General features: G+C 34.3%; 1 protein-coding gene across 1 annotated transcript in view; it reads right to left on the bottom strand.

Annotated features, from left to right (window-relative positions):
* Nucleotides 1–22068, bottom strand: part of LOC124362570 — a 35578-nt gene extending 13510 nt beyond the window's left edge. Inside the window, exon 1 of the mRNA XM_046817193.1 lies at nt 21929–22068. The gene's annotated coding sequence lies outside the window, so the exon portion shown is untranslated. The remainder of the gene's footprint in view (nt 1–21928) is intronic.
* Between the last annotated feature and the right edge of the window lie 447 nt (nt 22069–22515).

Raw genomic sequence — 22515 nt, 5'->3', positions numbered from 1 at the left:
CGCCTTATCTGCCGCGTCAGAAATCTGCCCTCAAATCTTAAGCTTGGTGTGTGAGTTCCATAGGAAGATGCTTTACAGCGCTTTTGGTGTTGATGTCTTCATAGTCTACCCGGACCCAGACAATAGTTTTCACACTCCGCCTGAAGAGTATGATACCATTGGTTGCTGAGGAAACAGGCAATGCTCGCCCACAAAGGACGTCACTCCATCACGATTTGTTCGCTCCATCCGATCCATAGTTACCTAAAGTCCCAATTCAACTTATTAAACAAGAGAAGATCGTGTCCCATTGGCTCCGAAACCTCGAAGCCAAGGTCTTGGAATAAGGTCCTCACTATATCTTCAACGAGACAAAATAAAATTATACCATATACCGTACCCAATGACCCATCAGACAAATTCGCTGCCTTTCGCTTGCCACTTCAAAGACCATCGAATTCCTAAGTTCATGTACTCTCGAAACCCACGCGGCACCCCTAACTAAGAACGATGTTAAATCAAAGACCTACATACAACATCTATTTTTTCCGCTGCAACCGCAATCTAATACTTAGAGACAATGCCATCAAATCCATGTGCAGACGAAAGAGGTTTCTTGGCGGCTAGAACCTGCTCACATGTCACCGCATCGCAAAGGCCAAATAGAGGACAAACTATAGGTCCGAGGAACGGTACGCTGCTGGAACGGGGTGTGAAAGCCGATCTGCATTATCACTGAAGATCGTTGCGTCGGAGCTTGGCACCTCAGTGATAGTTGCAACTTCATGGAAATGGTTATCTGCTCAAAGTTTGTTTGGTTATTCTGGTACAAAGACAACACAAACCTAGATGTCTCACTGGGGTTAATCATTAGGACCTTTCTACAGAATTCGCGACTGATGCGCTGCGTACTGTCAGTGGTACTTCTGAGGTCCGCTGTCAGATCGCGTTGTGAATAGTTCCAGAGAGAATTGTGTTCAATAATATGCCCTATTGCTTCTTGGTTGGAACAAACCTTCCACCATAGATATGCATTTACATTATGGCCAGTTAACTTGACGTAGAGTCTGCGTAAGACGTTCTTCAACTCGGTTTCCAAGGTTTACTTTATTCATTAGTGATGTCGTCTCGTAATTACTTGCATTATATGTATTTTCTCTGGAATTTTTGATAAAAATGCAGTTTTTAAAGCTATGGCAAATACCGTATATTGATCTTGATGGTGCATCATATCTCTGGAGAATCTCCTCGTTGTTTATTTTAACTGAGAATAAATATAGATTTTTAATCATGAAGACGTATATTATCTCTACTTAGAAGTCATTGGTAGTGTAGATAGGGCAAAAGGTAATACCTGTGGAAACGTTTGTGCCAAAGTTTGTCAATTTTATTTATATTCTGCTCAACCCTGGAAATAGAATACCCAGTGGAGTGTAATCATGCGATCTAGAACTGCATATACTCGTAGACCTGAGCTGCAACACCTGCACTACATGGATGCAACGTACAGATAGTCTACCAATTCGCAACACCAAATGATCGAGTCCGTCCTGTCGATTTTAATTAGATAAGAGCTATTAATGTCCTGGGTTATTAATTAGATCCGCCTCCTGCGTCACTGTTACTGGCGCCATTAGTAGGACTGTAGACTACTGACTCCTAGACTAGAGCTGCGAATATTGTACCTTATGAGCCGTTATCAAACTATCGCCTGCTACTTGTGTTATTCGTTATCTAATTCCAAACAGCATCAAAACAATTAGATTCATTTATATTTTATAACATGATATTTTGTTGCGACCTACAAATTACTTTTACAGCAGTTATCAGAGTGTATAATAATATATTTTGTAAATTCCTTTATTATAATAAAGCATAATGTTTCTCAAATTTCATTTATTAACACATCTTACTTAAATATTAAGTATTTTATTGATACTACAGCATTAACTAAGTTTTGCTACGAAAGTCAATACTGTAATACTAAACAATTTAAAATTTAAGTGTTTTTTACTAATGCCTTAATATTAAAAAAGTAAATAAATATATCAATAATGAATAAATATAAACTCGGTAAATATTGAATGAGGCCTACTTTCACGATAACATAAGACTGTCATAATTGTGTTTTAATACCTATAAGATAAAATAAAAGCTGATTATTCAGAAATGTAAAACATTTAAAAGTGACGGAAATTAGTTCAATCTTAGAATCAGGTTGAAATATTTCCCATGTATATAATTTTTATCTTATGCGTAACGCCAGTGGAATCTTTCCAAAATAGCATGAACGAATAGAAGAAAAGTAGAAATCTGTATACAGGATTTGCGTACATATTTATTTTTGTTTCAACAAATTTAAGAAGCCAATTATATAAATGGATAATTAATTCAAATATTACAACGAAGTTGGCCTTGGAATCATGTCGCTATGACCGTCCAACCAACGCGTATTGTTAAAAATTAAACCAATTTTTATAAAACTGAGTTGGCAGGGAAGGGGGCTTACACTTATGACTTTCAGTCTTGTTAACGAGGATTCAAATCCTACCTGAACCTGGGAAACTTTTTATACTTATTGTTCACCTTGATCTATCGCAATATCCCACTTTCTGCATGTTAACATTATACATAAGATTTATAGTCTTTCGAAAATGGTTTTAATAAAAAAATATGTTATTTAAATGCTATTATCAGGCAGATGACCATAACTACCACAGAAATGAATGTTCTCAACAAAGTAACTTCATAAACACACGTTGTAAGCTGGAATATTCTCTCTGGCTGTCGTATACCTATATATGTTTTCACGCAATTACAGTACATAAAAAATTGAATTTTGTTCTAATAATTTTGATTTTTACACCATTTAATCGTAAAAAAATGTAATATTAAATAAACATCGTGGGATATTATAATTCTCACTATATGTGATTTTTCTTATACGCAAATTCTAAAATTTAGACACTTAATAATAATGTAATTGTAAGAAACACCTTTACATTGGAAATCGGTACAATTATAATTTCCTTTTGTAGTTAATTTTATATTTACTACATCTATAATACAATTATCTAGATCAAGTAATTACTGTGAGTTACGTTGGACAAACTCAGCATTACATTTGTAGGATCAAATGTTTCTGATTCATTTCATTCTATTACGAGTATTCAAACGTTTTAGACATCCTAATATGTGCAAGATCCTCCAGAACACCTCAAATATAGGCTACGTGCAAATAACTCAAAAACGTTTTCGACATCCTAATATGTGCAAGATCCTCCAGAACACCTCAAATATAGGCTACGTGCAAATAACTCAAAAACGTTTTCGACATCCTAATATGTGCAAGATCCTCCAGAACACCTCAAATACAGGCTACGTGCAAATAACTCAAAAACGTTTTCGACATCCTAATATGTGCAAGATCCTCCAGAACACCTCAAATACAGGCTACGTGCAAATAACTCAAAAACGTTTTAGACATCCTAATATGTGCAAGATCCTCCAGAACACCTCAAATATAGGCTACGTGCAAATAACAAAAAACGTTTTCGACATCCTAATATGTGCAAGATCCTCCAGAACACCTCAAATACAGGCTACGTGCAAATAACTCAAAAACGTTTTCGACATCCTAATATGTGCAAGATCCTCCAGAACACCTCAAATACAGGCTACGTGCAAATAACTCAAAAACGATTTTTATATTAGAAGCAAGTTAGAATAGTTTATTGCTATATTGTGTCTAAGATAGTTCAAAATCAAATAGTACGAAAGCCCAATTTTGAGTTTGATGTGACAATGAAATCAAAGAGGATTTAAATGCAAACGCAAATTATTGAAATATGTAGAGCCTACTTGAAATGTATAGGGTTTATAACAAACAAACTAGTTTCAGCAATGACTATAACATACTATATGATTATGTAGAACACATTTGAATATAACTTGTGTGAACAAGAAAGTGTTTCAAATTAAAATACGTACCGGTACGTGGTTAACTCACCAATGAAAAAAACGTAAGTTCTTAGACAGACTACTCTAACATTTATGTTTCAAGTCAAACAGCAAAATTCGTGGCCCAAGTCATGTTCTCCAGATAATAAAATGAGATTTAAAAAAGGAGATTTATGTATAAAAGGAACAAATTAAAGCAAGGATTATAATGTAATGTATTAATGGAGCGTTAACAAAAATACGAGTATAATTATAATACATAAATATAGTCTGGAAAAAGTTAAATTGTCCAAGAGTGGGTTCAAATTCCATTCTCTTGTGTTACTATTAAAAAAACATTTCACATTTTTAAAATTTTTTCTATGGGACCTTTGAGTATTTTTGCGTCACTACCTAAAACAAAAATTAAAGTTCTTTAATTATAAATAACAAACAAAATGTGATGTACCGTATGTAACTGACGAACACATGTTGTTTTAACACTAGAACATCTACTTATACTTCGTGGTGTAAGAAAAACTAATTTGTTCGGAACAGGTTTGGACCCAATCTTTAGAATCAGCGCTCTTGCGGAGAGAAATGTTTCAACTCATTTCACACGCGACAGTTCAACAATGGAAAGTATCCGTGAACACCATAACCTAGAATAAGTCACGTTCGCATTTTTCTGCTCACGTCAGCAGAGCGGTTCTATCTCGGTGTTTGACAGCGGCTGTACTCGGGCGTGAGGGTCCTATCTTAAAATTTCTTAAATTTCGTAAAATTTAAAGAAAAAAATTTGTTGACAATAATGTGATTTTATTTATAACGATTAGTTTTAATACCCCGACTATAAAACGTGTATTGATTTAAGGCTGATACATTGGCATTGGTTATTTTTTCAAACTAAGGTTGGCAACACAATCGATTTGAGGACAACGGAATGAATTTAGTTGTTTGATTAACGTATATAACAAAGATCTGTATGGGTGCCTCTAAATAATCAATTTCATCTAGCGATATTTGGTTAGATTATCGAACCTTAAAATACAATGAGTAGAGAGAGTATCGATATTTATTTCTTAAAACGAATTTTAAATAATAAACTGGCGTTTTTTTTAGTAAATAAATATTGTTCGTTAGAAATTATTAAAGTACCATACAGGGATTATTATGATAATTGATTTTACAAATTTATCTAAATATGATATGATGACGGAAATGTTTAAATTAGGAGCAAGTTTGATTGGTGCTGCAAAATTCAAGATGTGAACCATTTAGTACTACTATGATGAAAATGGGCTAAAGGCACAAAAACATTACAGCAGCATTTTGGTGTTGTATTTAGTTCCGTTATTTTGTGTTTGATAGAATCATCTATGAATCATCAATATATTACAGTTATTGGTCAATATAATAGCTTTCGATTTATAAAACCGATTATTTGTATGTAACCGTTACCGAACTATAATCTAACTGCCGATAGATGAAATTGATTATTTAGGGCACCTCATACCGAAGTCTGCCCTATTAAATCTGGTATTATTACTATTGCCTTCCTGCTTGATATGCCTTGTTCAGTGATTGTCGTTAGGGCTGTGACCCGATTCGGAGGTGTTCCCGATCACTACTCATATAACATTCATAAGAAAAGTAAACTACTCATAATGTTTGGTAGTTTAAGTTATCTGTAGCAATATAATACATATGGGCAGAGATACATGCAGCTTTATGAACTTTATTGAGTAGACGGCGGGGCGATGTGACTGCAGAAGAAGCCGTTTGAGTACTGTTTCTGGGTAAGCCAATCCTTTTACCAATTTCAATTACTAAGTTTTGGTCCAGTTTTTCCAAACACCCTGTATCTTTAATACATGACATTAACAAAGCCTTCTCCCCCACCACGTGAAAAATTTGTTGATGGGTTTAGGGCTCCCAAACTGAAGTAATGGATACACCACTGGCGTACGTGGGTCCAGGATGCCAGGATAGTGTAATTTAATAATACTGGCTCTACACATTATAGACATGGCAACCAATGAAATAGTTTTTTTTCTGTTCGACAATAATTCTCGAAGGAATTTTCTCACTGAAAACTGCACGGATGCTTTAAAGAATACCAAACAACATCTTGAAGATTGAACAGAGAAACTTTACATCCTTCATATCTCACCGAAACTGTTATAATTCAAAAAATGCTATGAAACCTAACTTGAAGTACAAAAATGTAAATATATTACGTGGCAAGATATCCCTGTAAGAACATTTGTTCTCTAAATGATGTTTACAGACACGATTTATTAATATTTTATCTTTTTAAATTTTACGTAAACTTCATTTCTACAAATGCAAAAATGAGTTATATGATTGTTTAATTCCAACTTTGGAATTTGCTGATCGTCATTGAAGCCTATGACTCAAAGGAGTATCACAATTTCTCTTTTGTCTGCCAGGGGGATGAAACATCTCTTTTCTGTTCGCAGGACACCCACCCCTAGAATAAAATGAGCATAGATTTCAAATTTTGCAGACAATCTCAGCAAGGCACGCGGACACATGGTGTGACGTATTTATACCTTGTATTAATTCGTCTTTCGTTTCTAATATTTTAAGTACTTCTTTTTACCACCAATTAGGGGTAAAAGTCCATGTTGAGATAACAGATACGATTTATGAAAAGAAATCTTGAAGAAGGTCAACGGTCTGTCTGAATCTTTACTGGATCTTCAGAACTCGAATAAATGGAAACTTTACCAGCTCGAGTTTTCTCTTGTTCAGCTAAGAAGTGGAGTACTCGAGATATGAAAGAACAGGTTGCGTGTAGCTGCGGCTGCGGCTGCGACTGCCAGCGGCTGTAGCGTGTAGCAGATGTGCGGCCATCCGCACGTAGCCGCCCCCGGCCCGCCCCCCGCTCTCCTGTCCACCGGCGCCGACAAATTATACCCTTGCATATTTAATAATTCTTAGCAAAACGATTGTGGAGGAAATTATACAGATCGCAGGAGCTCGCAGATTGAACGATACGACTGGAATTAAAAATGGATTCGAGCTGGCAGTGGATGTCAATGTTCTGTCCGGGTCAGGGTGAAACGCCTTCCTCCTCCAGTAGGCCTGGATCTGGAAGCGATAAGAAATGTTGCTCTAAAGCTTCAGCTGTCTGATGTTGCTCTCTCTGATAAGTAATGTAAAGTCTTAACAAGTACAGTTGTAATCAACAAGACTCTCTTGGGATTAGGAGAGGTTTAAATCTTAGCTAATGCTGGATACGAATAAACCAGAGATTTAATAAACTATACCAAAGAATCTGAGTGAGTATGGCGGATTCCTTTGTAAAATCTCTAAATACAAAAATGTTTAACTTTCCGTTTCAAAGTTTCTTTATTGTAAATTTAATATATTTTAACACTCTCTGAAAACGATAAAATACTATTGTTATTACACTTTGCTATACACTAAATGTATGTAAACTGTAGGCAAAATAAAATCCAAATCTATTCATTTTCCTAGCGCTAACATGTAATAATTCATATAAAACTGCATATTATTTTTAATGTAGTCTGCAGTTTGGTAACGAAACTCATTTGAACTAGAAGTTAAAAATTGACAGAAAACAAAAAAGTTTATTTTTTTTATTGATATGGCCTACAGGCCTGTATATATGCAATTTCCTCCGCAAGGTTACACTTCAAAGCAATTTTTATTGTTTTAGATTGGCTTTTACTGCACACTAAAACGACCGGGCGTTAAAGTCTCCCATGTAGAAATGCTGTTTTGGTCGAACTGGCCTTATATTCACAATGATTTTCTTCCTGTTTCTTACTAGATCTGATTTCATCTTTCATTTATAAAAATGTATATCAATAAATTGTGAATAATTGTTTTAAATTATTACAACATGTAACTAGTATGTATTAATAAATAATTTATCGGTGGGTGGCGTATTTTTCAAGTTGCGCATAGCCTCCCTTGTGAAACGCAACTTTGCAAATAGCAAAATAGGGGTATTTTTTCGAAACCTTTGTCAAGGAGTGTATGGATTTCGTAATGATCGGCGCATGAATAAGGAAGCAGTGGAAAGTCAAACTCGTATAACGACACTGTATGGGTTTGCAGGACTTTCCTCCCACACAGTTTCCTGGAAGTGGTCCTTCTTAACTCCAGACTGAGTTGTAAATTCTACTAGAAGTGTTTTACTAGTAATCAATTATGTCAGGTAAAATCGGAATGCACCATTGTGGTTTGGACAAATTGGATTAAAGTCGTAAACTGCCAAATTATTAACAAGTATTCAAAGTACTGTACATTAATATCTCTATAAGTTGAACCTTTCCATTCTGAAAAGGTTTTTAAGTGAAACTATTAATGTTCTTTTGCATGATCGTATGTTGGATTTTCAACTAACTACAGCCCCACATTCGTTGATACTTACTGTCTCAGGTTGTGAGACCAGGAGAACCAGAACCAGAACCAGAGCCGTACCGTCACCGATTGTGTGGTCCTGCTCGACTCTACCAGACACCAGATATCATCTGACCTTCAGTAGTGGATCTGGTGTCTCTGCCGACACTCTCACTGCCACAACTCAGAGTGTCCCCTCTTGGAACCTCGGTAAATGGACCTTAGAACTTTTATTTCCCAGGAAGGTCGCACACCCTTTGTGAAATTACGTCAGTTCCAGTAATTCCGAGAACGTCTAGCTAGAATCGCTAAAACCCGGAATTACTGTACCCGGAAAAAACCTTCTGGGCAATCGAAACGAGTTACATTGTTACTGTACTGCTGTTAGTGGCGATTGGTTTCCTTCAAGTATGCTTTTTATCCACCTTCGTCTGTGAAGGCAAATTAGTTTTTAACAATTCATGTTTTATTCCTATCCCTTTTCTTTTCTCTGTTCGGTCTCCTGAAACTTTGTTTGGTTACTAAACCTACCAATTATGCACTGTTTCAAACATTATGGTCACTACATTTACACTACAGAGTAAATACCTAAGATTAAGATTCCAAGCTCACATATGTAAACTGACAGGATGGATAAATCAGTATCTGTCGTCTTGTTGAGGACATGGACTTGACCTCTTCTTTAGTCTATTTGCATCTTTAGAGACACAGCCGAATGTATTTACTTCAACTCAATGTTTTACTGTAATAGTTTTCTCACAGAGTATATTATCGTTCTAGTACGCTGGGAACAGTAAAGTTAATCGCGTCCTATTTCCGGAAAATACGTTTTACATGAACGACTTGTAAAATATGCCCTTGTAAATTGTCTTGCACTAACGAAGGGAATTCAGAGTACTGGAAATCATAAAGACACAAAATGCACTTTCCACGTAAATATAAACTTATCTAAGATAAGACTATAACGTAATTTATGAGGTTTCAAGTAATATTTATTTTGGAAGCACTATTATAACGTTTTCTTCATCGTTTAAAAGGCACACAGGTCAGCTGCTGGTCCCGCATCTAAGGCTCTGGTTTTAACACTGGGTTAAGTTAAAGTACGTTATAAATATAAACATTTTTTAAATCCAAAAAGATTTACTTCGCTACTTAAATTTAAGTATTTCAATTCCAATTAATTGTTAAATATATAATTATCTGTTAACAAGCTAAAAATTTGTAACTTATATCTGACATAGAGTTGCAGTATGGTACTTGCATAAAACAACTGTTTCCATTATTTTTATACTGGTATAAAATGAGCAAGTTTAGAGACACTTTATACGTATGAAATTAAAGCCTGTTTAATATGTTATAATGTAAAATATTTTATGTTCTAGGCAAGGAAAGATATTTTCAATGCAGTAAGTATAAACTGAATTACAATGAAAATGAGTTTTCTGTTCATATTCTCCAAAACCGCCTTTTAATGAAAGAGTGTATTACGTCTTTAAATACGTGTGTGCTGGAACAGTGATATAGTTCCCGTGGCAGAGGAGATGAATAAAACACACGTACAGTTCAATATTACGAGCCAAAGCCCTCAAAACCATGTTGGAATTTTGTAAAAGTCTTATTGTAACCGTCATCAAGATAAGGATTTCCAAACAATTAACTGATTATGTTTTATGTCACATTATTCTTACAATTTTGAGCTTTTGAGTATTAATAATTACTAACTCAATTTTTAAGATAAAGTTTATAAGGCGGTACTACAACGAAATATTTTCACTTACGAGAATGTGTGTGGCATTTCAAAATACGATTTATATAGGTTATCTATTGTTGTTCTTCTGTTAAATAAACCCAAGGACGTTATACAAACGTTTCTGGCTAAAGAAACGTTCCTTGTATTTTGTCTGCCTAAAATAAAAAGGTGGTTAAAGTTTCTTTTTATTTTGCTATATATGTTTATAATTATAAGAAACAAATATTTAAACAAATATTAACCTTGCTTTCCACTTGATTTCTTTGTATTGAGAAATATGTTACTTATATTATACACAGAGAAATATCCTACGCTAAGAAGAGATACATGTGTCCTTATCCCTCCCCCCACCCTCCTACGTTGAAATAACCAAATCATTTTTCAACAGTACATAAAATGTGTAAATGTGTAAAGTTGTCTTCCTTTACGGGATACATAAGGGATACATTAGAGTCTACAGATAACACGGATATGTCACACATAAGCCACTTAGAGGATTCCTGAATTCGTAACAGTACTTGATTTGTGCAATGTGATTATCATTCCAAAAAATGCTTTACACAAAACCGTTGGTGCCGTAAACATGATATGTCAGGGATGGAGACCCAGGTTTTGGCAAATTCGTAATCCTGATTGCAGTGGAGATAGATTGGACGAAACCATACGAAGTGTATGGTAAAACATGTAACTACACAATGGTTATCAAAAGGTTGACGCCAAGAATTAAATGTGGAGATCACCTTTAAGTTAGTCATGCCTCGTAGTTTTATTTCACTTCTATTCCATTAAGAAATTTTAATTAATCTACTTGACACGCTTCATAAAGGAATCTAATTTTACTGGTTACACATTCTTATTAAAATGGCCACCTGATAGTTTATTAAATATATTCAACACTTAAAACTATGAAACAGCTAAAAACCTTTGCATTATTTTACAGCAACAAAAATTGTGAAATGGATCTTTTCCTAATTTTTTCAGTACCTACCAATATCAGTGTAAGCAGATGTTTTAAGAACTGACATAAAATACCACCAGTTTACCGTACGTTTGGAGAAGAATATACTTAAAAACGTAAACTGACATATTTGCATTTCACATTAAAATAACATAACCGATCGATCAGTAAATAGGAGTGAGGATACATCAATATGGCCGGTCATCAAATATATTTAAACAAAATAACGCTCTAGTATAAATTGGTACAACAGATATCATGAAAAAATTTACCTCTAATTGTAAAATGCAGTTTTTTAGGAGGGGTAGGGGGGAAATCAGGATGAAGACTCATTAACCTGGCCAGACGTTAATTTCCTCTAGAATATTTTATTTCAGGACTACAAAATGCGTGTGGCCTATATAATATAGTATATAAGTATAGCAACGCCATAAAAGTTGAACTTAAACTACACACTAAAACCCATCAACAACAAGTTTAATCGCATAAGTGTCAATATTTTATTCTATAAAAATAAGTTGCTATTTTTTTTTTGTTTAGTATTGCTTTAGAATCCAGAAAGGAATAAATTCCATTACGGGATGGCCAGTCGAAGAAGATATCTCAGCATCTGAGACTGGGAAGATTTACGCGATTGTTTACTACTGTTGATCCAGGCTCGGTAAGCCCCAGACACGCTCGGCTTTCTATATTTACTGTTCAAGTGCTCTGCCCTCTCCAGCCATAAAATGTGCACCAGTTTCTCTCCCCGATCCAATTTTAGCGTTTTATTTCTTCCTACTTCCCTCTTGTGGCGTACATCAGCCTGCAAGTGCCCGCCCTGGCGCGACTTGTGCCAGACGTGCTCTACTCGCTTCTGGCGAAGATAAACGTGCTCGGCTCAAATACGTTGTAAATACTGTCGTTAGAAAACATATTTCTGGAAATATCAAAACACCTTATGTGCACTGCATAAAATCTGGTCCCGATGCAGTAGTGTGCATAAAATATATAATCGTCCAGATAATTTAAATGAGGTAATGTCCTATTGTATCTGCTAAACATGGAAATACCACCCGACGTTGCGAAACCCACATCGGAAGCCCAGAAAGACGTGCTCGAGAAAATACAAGGTTTACAAGCCACAACTATAATATATTCCCTGAAAGCCGTGAAATTTCACTGCGTTTTTGTCACCCGACAGGCACGACCGGAATAGATTAGTCTCGTGTTTTATGGCACTGTAAAGAAATTAATCGACGAGAAAAGAAACTGACCGGAGAATATAAGCGCACAAAAAGCCGATGGGGGAGCGTACAGTATTATAAAACTCGCGCGCCGAGGAAACCCGACACAAAAGAATATAAATGTAGAATGGTCGACGGGACGGCGCGAAGAGAATTATTTACAGCTATACTAATTCCGAGCCGTGCGGAATTGTGAGCATTTAAAACGAGATTCGAACGCGTGCCTTTATTGCCGGGCCATAAAATGTCGAATTGGCCTGACCGAGGCTCATACTCACACCTGCAGACAGCCCCCGACAGTCTCCTGAGTGTCAAGCGTGGAACATGATTTACAACCTCCAGTAACAGGCATACAGACGCGGCGTTACTCCGTAATAGGTTATTAGAGAATAGCTTATTATCGAGGCTCTACTGATGTGTCACCTTTTACACACAATGAGCAATTTTATCGTAATCAGTTACAAATAATCAAACGTGCATAACTTACTACAGATATTTTGTTATAGTGTACATGACAGTGTCAGACCTCTACGAAGACTGCTGGTTTAAAGTATTTCCGACTATTTTGCTGTTGTAAGGAGACGCAATTAGTTTTCAATTGGAATAATATTTTTTTAATTTTTAACAAATGGATTTTTTGCTACGGGCTTTGAATATAGCGTACGGTCTCTGAAGATAGGAAAAAGTATTTTAAAAGATATCACTCCACAAGAAATTGTAGTTCTATAAAAATTTAGGGTAATCGGGGGTGATCTTATGATCAGGCCCAAAGAATAACTAGGTAATGATTTTTTATAGTATGTCATGCCAAATGACTGGGGGAAATAATTTGTTTTTATTCATAAAAAGTCATAAATCGCTAAGATATGTCACTCCTTGAATCTAAAACAATTTAATTTGTACTAACAGTAAAAGATCACATTTTTGTCTTAACTGGATTTTATTTGTGTCTGGTTTCGAAATTCCATAAATAACCATACTGTCTCTAGGAGTGATAACATCTGTTTCTATCTTTCTGTCTTCAGGGAAGTTTTCTTAAGGGTCAGTGACTTTAGCATAAAAAGAAATTATTGCAACCAAAAACCACCCAACATGTTTGACGCCAATTTCAATAGGGGTATTACACCAAAATTGTTAAACTTTGTATGAATAAAGCTTATTTATTTACAGAATACAAGTAAGAACAATTGGCATAGGCGCTAGTGTTGTCAGCCGAAGTTTCTTACTGATCTACTACTGACCACTAGTAGTTGTAGTTATGAAACTTTAGAGGAACAGAATAATGTAGTACGTGCTATTGTTTATGTAGTATTATAATTGCTAAATACAGTTATAAGTATATTAATAAATTGATTGTACATAATAATTATATTACACCAACAACGTAGCATCATCGCTAGGTCTGCTATAGTATAGGAACTTAGGACCAATTTGCACTATATGCAACAGACCTAGTTTTGGCAACAGAACTTGTCATGAGAAAGAAATCTATCACCGACCACTGGTTTTCGAGGAGGTTGAAGTAGGAGGGTATCAAAACAGTTAAAAATATGAAACGATAATTTTTTCACACATTATATTTATCATAGCTTGAACCTTTTAGACCCGACCGTCGTACACAAATAATAGGTATAACCTCGTTTGATAGAAAAGTCTGTGGCCATCCTGTACATAATTTAAATTGAAGAGACATCCTAAATGTTACAAGTGCTTCTAAATTCTTAATGTTTCACACAAACATAGAATACAAAAAACTAAATTATAAACGTGTTTTTAACTTAAATTTTGTAAATTGTATTTGATTGTTTTTCTATATTGAAACATGCCAATTGACTATTTTAGTAGATTGCAAATCAGGTAAATGTTTAGGCTATTGGGAAAGCTTGCTAATCGTTCGCTTCGTTCACCTAAAGGTGATTTTAAGTGTTAGTGGACAGGGTGAGAACTTGTATAAGGACGTTTATATACTAATCTGACCCAACAAACTAAAGAAAGAAATAGAGCGGGACATTCACACGTAACATTACAAAAGTTAAAGCCGAACTTATTGGTGAAATTTCCTAGTTGGTATAACCATTGAACTACTGTCCAAAACTGGCGCTCAGACTTATATTATCAACACTGCTGTAACGCATATAAAGTTGTAATAAAATTCTGAAATCTTGAGTGCGTGTACAGAAGTATATTTGGACGATGACGTATTTCAGAAACTTACACCATGAATTTACTTACGTTAAAATCATTTTTGAGGTTATGTAATAACATCACCTTAAAATTCTTTTGGTGCGTTTAAAAATTATCCTTCTATCCTCCCAAATTGTGGAAGGGGACTTTTTTGTGTTGTTCCCTCTTCCACATTCAAGGGAAGAGGGATTTTGAAATACCTCAAACTTTAAAGTGAGGGGTGACATCTATTATAAAAAGTCTTCAAAATATTCTACTATCAAATTTTTTTCTAAATGATCCAATGGGTAACATTCTTTGTTAAAAGTTTGTTACTGACAATGGGTGATATATTCTGAAAATTTCCGTTCCCAACTCGATTCATTTCCACTACTATGTCCATTTTATACGTATGTTTTTGTATGTATTTTTATAGAGCTAACTGTTATAATGCACTCTTACATCAAACACTTATACGAGGATATGTCCTAATATTTTATACAAATTTCTTCAAACCTCATTTTATACCCACAAATAAAATTTAAATTTACAAATAATTGAGTTGGCCTATATTTGGTAGGTAGTATATATTTTTCAATGTTTCAATTTAGAATTATTAACAACGAACACTTATGAGTTAAGTTAAACTTAGATCAATCGGACCTGGCAAATTGACGTTTCGGTTCATAATATAACTAAAATTCCTTTATACAAATGTTTTTTTATGTGACTTTGGGAATATTTTATATAATCCTACAACTATAACCAGAAAGCTCTTAGAATACTCTTATTGACATAATATAATGCTGACTATCGTAGTACGAACAGGGAAGTCCACAATGGTGCTTCTTCTGTTCGAGATAAATGTTTACAAGAAGCAAAAAGATGCAAAGATCTGGTAATGCTGCTACTGTTCAGAAAATAATGTGTTGACATATTTGCATCAATGGTCAAATTAAGGCACCTAAGCAACAATAAGCCATTGTCGCGGTCTGATGATTCTCTAATAGCTGTGATAGGAACAGTTGTAGAACTAATGTAACAAAGTTGCCCTATACATGGATCTGTACAAGTGGAATAGGTCCCCATTTGTAAAACGGTACGGCAATGGGTGTTGGAGTTTGACGGGCCATGTTTTATTAAGAATGTCTAGCATCGTAAACTTTACGACGGTAGTTTCAGACAGTATAACTTAGTTCGTCATCAATGTACACTTTTACGTATATAGCTACATCACCGTCACTGTAGTATCTCTTCTAGTATAGAATTATGTGACTGCTCCAGTACTACTTTAAGTAGATTTCTTTGTAGTAATATCTTCAGGAAAACGGAATTTTAAGAAATGTACTTTAAATTTCTCAGATCGTGGCTCTCAGTAATCAAATCAACCAAAAACCGAAAATGTATATACACATAAACTTATGAAATACAAAGTTATTCACGAGATGGATGCATCATAATTAAAAAATTTAAAAAGTGTTAGAATTCTCAGGCCACCGATTCCAATCTTTGTTTTTACATTTTGTGTATCTCGTAGGGTTTCACGATTTTTCTGTATTTTCAGTATGCATAAATATAGCGAACATAAGATTGAACACGATAACATACTTTCTATCGGATTTGCGTTAAATCTGACACACGTAGTGTTTTGCACACGGCTTGAATTGATTCGTTAACCAGTCTCAAAAAATAAAATGTTATACAATTTTTTCTGCCTATTTCCAAAGATAAACCCACTATGACACGTTAAAAAATACTAAGCAGTTTTGAACACCTTTCATGATGGGATATTGACGGGAAAATTACACCTTGTGGTTTTAAGCCTAGTAGAGAAATTGTTGTTTTTCAGTTTTTGGACATCGTAGACCAAAACAGTGAAGGTATTTTAGAATTCCAAGTTCACCTACAAAAATGTATGCTCTTACACATGTTTTCTATTTTGTATAATTTCAAGATGACGGTTATAAAAAACGTTGAGAATTGTAGGACAAAATAGCGGAAATAAAAGTGTGCACGTAGGTATGCCATAATATCGAATCACACATAAATATGTATACATATAATTTCTACCTACTTGAAACAAAAATCCTCATTACTAGACACCTGTTTATAATTATACTCATAAATATTCGTATCGTATAACATTTCTAGATGGTGCAGTTTCTAAATGTATACAGTGAGTCATCCAAGAATATGCTTTAGTTTAGTTTTATTTATGGTAATAGAATCAAGTAAAACGGCCAAAATAAATACGAATAATTTGATGCTACGTTGTGCCATATTTAGCACATTGATTTTACATTGAAGCATACGTTCAACGTTATTTCTATTAACGAACGTACTCTTGGTGACAATTGAATTAGTTGAAATATGAACTTATAAAAATATAATCACATTATTGACTATCTATCACTCGAAAGTCTGGAATATCATTTCTACGTGTCTGTTTACTCGCAAGATATCTCGAAAACGAATTGGCCTATGGATTGAAAAGTTTGCGTGAAGCTTTATTTCTACATAGGCAACGCTGAGTTCGACTAAGGTGCATGTCAATGCATGGGATTTGGCTGAGCGCTAGCGAATATTTGTACGTTGGTCTTAGGTGTAATCATAATGGTAAAGAGAAAATAGCAGAATAAATCAATTTGCAAACAAAATAAGTACATTTGTGACCTTTTTATTCGTAAAAATGTTTAAAAATATTATAGTAAAAAATGTCAATGTTAGAAGTAGGTGGCAGAATTTATTTTAGTCAAACCTGACTTAATGGACAAAATTTGATTGTTTTTCAAACAATCAAATTTTGAGAGTTTTCAGGCTTCAAAAGAAAGCGATCAGAACAATCGCCAACATGAACTTCAGAGAGTCGTGCAGACCAGCTTTCAAAAAATTGCAGCTGTTGACTCTGCCATGTCTCTATATCTTGGAGGCAGTTTTATTCTGTAAGTCAAAATGCGCCCTGACTAGGGGCCGTGACATGATACAAATGTCATATTATAATGTATCATGCGACAAGATATCTCGAGAAATATGTCATCTGTATGTAGACTTTGGATTTTGCATGACTCTTCATTTCTGCATAGACAAGTATGAGTTGTATGATGGTGCATGTTCAACCATGGAATTTGGCCGAGCGTAATTGAACCTTAACACAGTAGGCTAACACAATTTATCTGTATCTGTCAGTGGGATGTAACATTTCTTGACTTTATTATTTTGTGTCAACATCACGAGAGTGAAATGAGCTATAGATCTGAAGCCACCTCAGCGAAGCCTGTTACGCGACACTTGGTACGGCGCACTCATACCTTTGTTAGAACAATTGTACCTAGTTGATGGATTCCATTATTTTAGAAAAGTAGAATCATCCGCAGTTTTGCTCTAAACAGGACATTGCCGGGAACTCTGAGTGAACTTAAGGACATCAATGACAGTTGAAAAGATTCGTATGGTCGCAATTAATTTTGTTTTTTTGCGCCATTCCTGAAGGCGAAAATTTATGTATATTTTAATTTGAGTGTTGGAATATTGTTTATAATATTAGTGATGTTTTACTGATCAAAAATTTATTTTAGTTCCTTAACAGTTTTTCTGGCTTGAATATTTTTCATAAAATTGAAATACAGTATTTAAAACTGGTACAACATTGCCTTAGGTAGTTGTTTTCTATCATTACAAGGAAATACACTCCGAATCAAGGGCAAAACGCAAACAAAAGCTTCTTATTTTAACTGCAGGTAATTATTACTTTTCATATTATACAAACATCATTAGAACATAAATAATATTTACAATCTAAACAAGTAAAAATACAATATCAAATTTAGTTTTTCATTTTTACATTTTTCATCATAGTTATTTATTTACAATCAGTTCTATTTAAGACTAATAAGTTAATAATATTACATACAGAAAACCATTAGCAATTAAAACTGAGACAGCTGTTAACCATTGTTAACACTAACATAATTAATTAATTCAAGAGCCTAAAACGTAAAACCAGGTTATCAGTTCTGTTAGTCTGTAAACATATTTAGAATTATCAAGTAGACTTTACGGCAAGGTTATCCATTGGGTGAGCTTATTGATGTTATATTGAAAGATAATTTAAACTGAATTTAATTTCTTCTTTAATTGTTGGGATTCAAAATCTTGGTGTTTTATTAGAAACATACCAAGGCGCTTTTGCAATTTTTATTGGTACCGTTGTATTACCTCCAAATCTGAAATGCTTGCTGTGTCCCATAACTGCGCACCATATGTCAATACAGGTTTTAGGATAGATTTATGTAATAGTAACTTATTTTTCATACTAAATTTGGATTTAAATCCAAGTATCCAATTCATTCGATCTGTTTTAAGTTTAGCTGCTGTCTCTTCGTCTAAATGTGTGATGTTCATGTAAACCTTCCGTATATAAACCCATAGGCATTGATGTGTCAAATTTTCTATGTATATCAAGTAAATTTACTCTAGTTACTTGAGTTAAATGAACGTTTGATGTAACTGAAGGACTAGAATTTTAATTTAATGTTAACGTTATGTAAACAGATTTATCCTCGTTAATTTTGATTCTCAATATATTATAAACCAATAAACATTAGTATAAGAAAATAAAACATCTAATCGATGTTCTAAGTAATTATTTAGAATTTTATGTACTGTACATACTACTCTAGCACGATTTTCATGTACTGTACATACTACTCTAGCACGGCTTTTATGTACTGACAAAACTATCATCTAAGAAAGTTGCCATTTGAGTATATTCATTTTCTGGGAGCTCAGCGGTATACAGTAAGTTTAAAAAAGGACCAAGTACACTTCCTCGAGGAACTCCGGATTCTATTGAATGCAGCTCAGTAAGAATATCTTGATATTTTATTTTGAAAATCGGTTTTTAAAGATGTGATTTTAATATTGGAAAATATAATGAGACAAAAATGCTAAAATTTTGTACAGTAGACCAGTATGCAATACCTTATCAAACCCTTAACTGGCATCTAAAAAGGTAGCCGAACACTAATGGTTTTTAAGCACTTCCACATATGTTTCCGTCTAATATGAAATTGATGAGCAGGTACTACATAATCACCATCGATTAATGGTTGTAGTCTTCTCAGAAGAGGTGTTTCAAATACTTTTGAAATTATAGGTAAGAGGCTTATAATTGGTCTGTATGAGGTCAGAGCTAGGCTTTCTCACCTCTCAGCTTTCCTGGTTTTGTTACTATAATTAGCTGGGCTGTTTTAAATCGGACGGATATGTGTTTCAGTCTCAGTATGATGTTAAATAAAGTTTAAGGAAAAATCGATTTTTGTAATTACCTACTTTCAGTTTCCTTCGTTAACAGAGGCAGCCAGGAGACTTATGAAGATTTAGATTGTGAGTTATAACAGAGCGACGAACTTCAGACTGTTTACATTTTTGTTACGGGAAATCGGATTGTGGAGAATCTAAAATACTCGTCTAAGTTTTCCTCTTCGTTGTCTACCAAGGCGCCATTTAGTTAAAAAAAACGTTTGAAAAATAGCATATTTCTCCGATTTTTTAATGTTATTTTTCGCCCAGTTTCCATCAGTATTTAAAATAAAACAGTAAATAATAAATAAATAAGGAGATGCTGCTTAATTCTGCTGTTTTAAATTTTTATGCTGCACGATTCTTTTAGTTACTTTTCATAACGAATTGTCTGTAGCTTCGGTTGCTGAAAGAAACTGGAAATACATAGGCTACTCTTCAAACGAAAATTAAATAATAATCTTTTTAGGTGTTAAGATGGCCAATTGAAGTTTACCTTATCATTTGGATTTCTACTGTAAACTATAACATTTTAATAAACAATAAAAAATTTTCAAAACCAACCAATTTCGTATCAATTGTAAAAAGAGAAATAAAAAAAACAGGTGCTTGACTAACTCACAAGTAGTATGTGCTAAAGTTTTTTATTTATCTTATATCGTGCCTTAGTGTTCCTCAGGTACAAAAACCTAATGTTCTATATTACAAAAAAATGTATTTGCTTTTATTCTCAATTGGAGTTTTTATTCTTACTAAAAAAGGCCTCTTTACAAAAGTTATTCATTAAAATGAGGATGATTTAATTTCTTTGTGTACATAATTGTAGTGGAGTAGTGTGCACAAATTATTGTAATGCGAAATAAAAAAAACAAGTGTTATAAACGCTTTCTTTTACCATATTTGTTAAACTAAAACTAAAATGACATTTCAGACAAAAATATTGAACGGCTCGCTGTCCTTAGTCTGACACTTCAGCGTCACCTTTTCCTTTCAGTGATAACGTAATATAAATAATAGCTTCTTGTAATATACAACTTAAAAGTAAAACAATAATTAATACAGCATTACAAACACAATGCCAACATAATGCAAACATTAAATGCCTAAGTATTTAATCGATAGCTTATCTCCATAAGAAACCAAGGGAAACATGAGTAAATTTGATGTGAAAAATACATAACAGACAGCCAGTGATAACTGGAAGGTTTAAACCCCCATCCACATATGGAATTAATGATTATTCTGACCCAAGTAACTATTTTCAAAATAAATAAGAGGAAACATCAACTGGAATTTACTGAATGCAACAGTGTTTTCTTTTGAAAAATCATTTATACGAGTACATCATCTTGAAGCTGCTCGCAGTTCTCTCAATTCCAGATTTGTAATAATTAAGTAAATTTTATAAGTAATATAAATTTATGCATTAAAATATAATGTTATCTTTAATAATTTGTAGGCTACAATTAAAATATTAGTGTGTTCCAGTTTTTAAATAAAAGTGAAAAAATGACAACACTTCAGGATTACATAGTTATTACATTTGTAAAAGTAAATAAACAAGAACGCATACACATTCAAATCAATATATCGACCTCACAAAATTTTATTAAGCGCAATGTGTGTATATTATTACATTCTACAACCATTTTTTACAGGAGGCGTTTCAAACTCAACCAGTACACGTATCATTTGTCTGCTATGTCTGCCGGTTTTCTTAGACTAAACAAGGTCGACGAGTTTGAATAATAGCTCATGATGTCATACTTGGAAATATCAAGGTGTCTTGTTGAAAAAATTGCAAAAGCTTTTTTGGAGTGTTATGTTTTTCAACTAATTTTAACAGTTTTTTAATTGTTTGGCAAGAGTGATATGGGTCTGTAGTTTCCGTACTTTCAAATAGGACCCAATATAAAAGTCATATCGATTAGGTGTGACTATGTGTAAGAGAGTAATTTGTAAAGTATCAAAATTTTAAAATATCGAACTCAGGATTTTATTTTTTCGGAAATATGTATTTTTGTTTCGTACTGTTCTATTTTACATATTCTCAGACATGTGTGTGTGTGTGCACGTATTAAGAAGTGCCCGGCTACGGTCGGGTCAGAGAGAGAGCAGATCGGGTGTTCCTATAACATATATGGAAATACGGGACAAATGAAGGGGTGACGTCACGTGCCCGAGGGCTTCCTGGTGCTTCTCCCACTTGCTTACCTGGGCCGGGTAGGGACAGCGGCAGCGGCGGGCGGAGTGACAGGACCTGACGGGACGCGTAGACTCCAGCACACATACACACGGACTGACTGGTAGGCCGCCCCAGCCGCAACCGCGCTCTCTGTAGTCGGAGAGGGGAACAAACAGGTCTGCACGGCACTGGACTACATTTCGCGAGTCTCTAACGGTCCCCACCACCTCTTGCTGTCGGTGTGAAGTGCCGCTGCATACGAGTACTTTCTACTTCATTTTCATACCTCAAATCAGATTTCCAAGTTAAATTTTCATTTTCAGTTATTACTTCATCTCTGTACTGAATTCAGGTTGTGTGACTCCTTTCTTATATCTGAGAGAATGAGAATTGGGTCTCCATGAATCTGATAAGAAATTCTGGGAGACTGTTCAACAGCAATACACAGTTAAACTACCCAAAACTAAAAGTACTCTCTCTACTCATATATACATGCCATTAAAACAAGACAATCATTGAGATAATACAAACTGAAAAGTTGGCCACATTCAGGGGTAAATGTTAAACTTCAAAAATTGTCAAAGTTAATAATGTAAGTCAATCTGATAAATTGCAG

The sequence above is a fragment of the Homalodisca vitripennis genome, chromosome 5 (genome assembly GCF_021130785.1).
Source record: "Homalodisca vitripennis isolate AUS2020 chromosome 5, UT_GWSS_2.1, whole genome shotgun sequence".
NCBI classification, from domain to species: Eukaryota; Metazoa; Arthropoda; class Insecta; order Hemiptera; family Cicadellidae; genus Homalodisca; species Homalodisca vitripennis.
Note: the sequence above shows the minus strand (reverse complement) of the source record. Positions and strands in the feature narration are given on the sequence as shown.